Raw genomic sequence first — 4,933 nt, 5'->3', positions numbered from 1 at the left:
AGCGGGGGCATCATCAGTGTCCCATGGACACATTACCTATTTATCTAAATTTTTTTCAAGTAACAGATAGAATTTATAGAACAGACAAGGGGTAATGGCAAATATTTCATGTATATTTTGAACACAGAGAAGATTGCCCCGGCACCCTTTGCCAAAAAAACCCTTCTTTTTCTTCTTTGTGCCCGCCTTCAGACTCTATGTTTTGAATTGTCGTTTCACTTTCCATATTCGGTATTTATTCTTATGTAAGCTCCACGTGGCAAAAATCATCACGTGATGCAGGAATTTATTATCTTGGAGTTAGGCTATTTCTTTCTTTTCGGGCGGGGACTCCAAGCAGACAACATGCATGTGTATAACGGCACTGTAGAATTTCTCAATAAATAAAGAAAGTTGCCGGTCCGGCACATGAAAAGATCGGTTAGAAAGCAAGGTTTTAATCTTAATTCGAGGGTTGAAAAAAGAGGGGGGTGTTCCTCAGGGAATCTTTTTATCTTATGAACTCTACATTTAAAAGGTTTTTTTTATTAATTAAAACAGAGAAAACAAATGTTAGTCAACTTGTGAGTGGTCTTTCTTCCTTTTTCCCATGCCAAGTAATCCTCGCTAAAAATTCCGGTGGACCTCCTACGGCACCCATTAGTAGTTAAAGATTTTATTTCATTCAACAAATTAATTTATGACCTGCATGTACGTGTCGCTCAGAACACGGTCATATACCAAATGATCAATATTAATCATCCATGTAATTTGCTCTATGGGATGTTTGCATACTTTCAACGGAGGCAATTTCATGACAAAATTGAACTATACTGGCTGCTAAAAGCGAATAATTATTTCACTGTTTCACTTTCATTAATGATTGAACAAAAAAAAATCATATTTTAGATTTTTTATATATCTCGTAGCTAGTGCCCTTTAATTAATCTGTTAATTAAAGTATTCATTTTGTCACAATATTTAAATTGAATCAACAATCAGTAATGTAACAAAACAAAAAGAGAATCTATCAAAACATTACAAAAAATATTTTCTCATACAGCTTTCAAACAACAGAAATAACAAGCATCTGTGAGTATTGCATGGCAATATATAGTCCCATACCGGTTAAAAAATTGATCTTTAAACTACATTGAATATAACAAATAGCAAGTCATCATCTTCAAGCATAACGAAAAAGGTGCGGAAATTATTAAGTGAATTTTCTGTCCAAGGGCCATAACTCTGCACAAAATCATCCGACCGGAACAAAATTCAAACTTGATCTGTAACTTGTCATGACAAAACAATACACGAAATGTCAAATTAATGTCTTGAAGCATGAAGAAAAAAAGAGTTGAACGCTGATGTGCTGGACTGACAGACAGACAGACAGACAGACAGATCGGCGGAGTGTAAACCTTAAGTCCCAAAAAATACTTTGGAACACAAGTACTCAACTGTTGATATAGACGTCTCTTCATGTACGGACCTAGGGCGTGTTTTATTGGTCTCTTCTGTATACCTCCAGAATGTCTTCTAGTGAATAGTTCAAAATAATGAATCAGGACCTATTCAGGAGATATTCTGATGAAGAAGTTACAAAACAACAATACAATTTGCCGTCGAATATAGCACTTTTTTTTTATGTTGGATTACATAAACGAAGTTTACGATAATTTATTAGAAAATTTAGTTACGCCAGTTCATTTGGTAGACATGACAAAACAAAAATAAAATAAAATTTAGTTACGCCAGTTCATTTGGTAGACATGACTTTAATAGTGTTCTCTGTTTTGGCATTGATGTAATTATATAAGTGTAAAGACAAAAAAATGGTTGGAAGAAATCGCTGTGTACGTAATATTGTTTCTTAATGTTTTTCTAACTTAATTAAGATAAACAAATAGGGCTTAAAGCTCAGACTATTTATCTTTTTGAAATGATCTGAAACTATACAAAAAAATGTCAATATTTTACTGGTATATATATGACCGAAAAGGACATCTTTCCTTTAGAAATTGTATATAAAAGATATTGAAGAGTTCTCAAAATCTTTATTCCCTGTTGGTCCTTGAAGAAAAATCTACTGGTCAAAACCATCGGACCACCACTTTTCCAGAACCTTGATCGTACAAATGTATATGTTTTCAAGGTACAAGTATACAAGGTAATGGCGTTTTCCAGACTGTTTATGACTAAATCCGTTTGTTGTGTAATGATTGACAGAGGCGGATTTTGGGGGCGGGGTGCCCAATCCCCTTTTGTGGGAAAAATTTGGTTGATTATATAGGGAATTACTGAAGCATGATTAGAGCGAGTTTCCTCTTGCCCAACCCCTCTTATGAACATTTCTTGATCCTCCACTGATTGATACTTTAGTCTGGAAGAGCATGATTTATATGTTGGTTTTAATTGGCTTCTAACAAGTTTTCAGTTACTACAAATACTCTTATTTCGGTGCTTCACGTTTATCATCTTTAGTTAACGTTAGTTGTTGTTGTGTCTCGTACTGATCTTTTGGGTTAATCCAATTGCAACTGACTTTTACACGTTGTTTTTATGTTGTACTGTTGCACCAGTCTACGTTTAGGGATGGGTTGAGCGCTCACAGACATGTTGAATCCTGTCACATTATCATGAGCCTGTAGTTCAGTGGTTATTGTTTGTTCATATCTGTCGACTCATATTGTATTTTTTTAGAATGGGTTTGTTATATATCGTTAGGCCGTTAGTTTATTTCGTTTTAATTGTTTCACATTTTTTATGTCGGGGCCTATACAGTATGGGTATTTGTCATTTTTGAAGGCCGCACGGTTGGTTATAATTGCTTACGCTACTTCATTGAAATCCGGTTGATAGTTGCCTAATTGGCAATCATACCACATCTCCTTACTTGTGTTTTTGATATTCTATATATGACTTTTAATTTTGCGTCTTGTCTAAACATGTATGAAATATTAGTCGCTGGACGTTAAAAACAAACAAACAACAATCAATCAATTTAAACTCGTGTTAAATAAGGAGAAAATCATATGATTTTTTGTGAAAAGGGGGGGGGGGAGGATTTTTAATATGAATATGGTGGCCTGGTAAGAGCTGGGAAAAATAGGCATGCTTAGCGACAAGTTAAAAATTTTAAATGAATAAAAAATTCCGTAGAAGATCCTCCTGCCCCATTCCCCTCCTTAGAATATCAAAAGGTCGTACCCTTACTGTTATTATCCGTGTGTTTTTATTATTTGTCCAGCTAGTTGTCCTTATAGTGTCCTACTAAGGTTGCCATACCATAAACACGTTTATCACACATCTCATATTTTATCATTTCTGCATCTATAAATCTATTAATGTCAGTTAGACTAAGCGACGCGATGTTTGTTATGTGTCTCTGCCGTCTAAACTACCTATTAAAAAAGAAAAGGTAGAAGAGAGCCAGAAGATCTTCCCAATGCCAAAAAAAAAAATAAAAATGGACCTCTTCTGGCTCACTACCGAAGAACAAAAAACACGCCCCTAGTTGACGTTATAATTTTATATATACTCAACATGCTCAAAATTGGAATAAAAAAATTATCAATTTAGATACTTCTCTTCAGACTCGTTATTTTTCCTTAAATCATTTATTTCTTCCAAAGTCTAATTTTATACTTTAACTTAGTCTGAGTTGTCATTATAGATGGTCCGAGTTGTCTTTTTTGAGACGGTCCGAGTTGTCCCAGGGCGGACTTGTCTTGCACCCAACTAAAATGCCCAAGTTTGAACATCATATTCAATTTCCTGACCACCATACCATACTAACCAAATTAAATGTGAACTACTTTGATATAATTCGTAACTTTTTACCTTAAAGAATCCTGGTCCTGAGTAGATTTTGAAGTTGTCGTCAGCAAAAGATTAAAACACCGTTCTATTGCGGGCTTCCGTTGTCGTTGATTTCTATATTTTGTGCAATGTCAATTTCATCATGGAACACTTTCTCCACAATCAGGGGTTCATTAGGGGATAAAAATAAGTTTGATATTTATGTTATTAATATATAATAGTTAGAATTTAAAAAGTTATCAATGTATTAATTTAAGTTGCAGTATAAAAACAATATTAGGTCAATGTCATAAAGATATAAACTTTTTTGTATTCGGCACAAAACTGGAGAAGGGCTCAGTAAAACCTCGCCCTTCCCCAGTTTCTCAGCCTCATACAAACATTTTATATTTTTCTGACATTGACCTAATATTGTATGTGTAGAAGAACTTAAAGATGACAAAAAGTTTAAGTACTGAAAAATGACTGAAATTTTCAGTACTGAAAAATGACTAAAATATTCAGTACTGTGAAATGACTGAAATTTACAGTACTGTAAAATGACTGAAATTTTCAGTACTGAAAAATGACTGAAATTTTCAGTACTGAAAAATGACTGAAATTTTCAGTACTGAAAAGTGACTGAAATTTTCAGTACTGAAAAATGACTGAAATTGTCAGTACTGAAAACAATTTTTTCTCAACATTACTAAAAATGATATATAAATAAATGTACTGATTAGTGATGTTTCTTAAAAGTACTGTTTATATATCGGCATTTAATGTACTGATTAGTGATGTTTTCTAAAAGTACTGTTTATATAGCGGCATTTAATGTACTGATTAGTGATGTTTCCTAAAAGTACTGTTTATATAGCGGCATTTAATGTACTGATTAACGATGTTTCCTAAAAGTACTGTAAATATAGCGGCATTTAATGTACTGATTATGTATGTTTCCTGAGAGTACTGTTTATATAACGGCATTTAATGCACTGATTAGTTATGTTTCCTAAAAGTACTATTTATATAGCGGCATTTAATGTACATGTAAACGTTAGGCAAATTGTTGGTAGTGTACGAGTCATTTAAGAGAAAGCTTTAGTGGCATCATCAATAGTAACAACATTAACAGTACCAATTTTACTGCACC

Source organism: Mytilus californianus, unplaced genomic scaffold, assembly GCF_021869535.1.
Source record: "Mytilus californianus isolate M0D057914Y unplaced genomic scaffold, xbMytCali1.0.p SCAF_13, whole genome shotgun sequence".
Classification (NCBI taxonomy): Eukaryota; Metazoa; Mollusca; class Bivalvia; order Mytilida; family Mytilidae; genus Mytilus; species Mytilus californianus.
The sequence above is the reverse complement of the archived record's forward strand: the minus strand, read 5'-3'. Positions refer to the sequence as shown.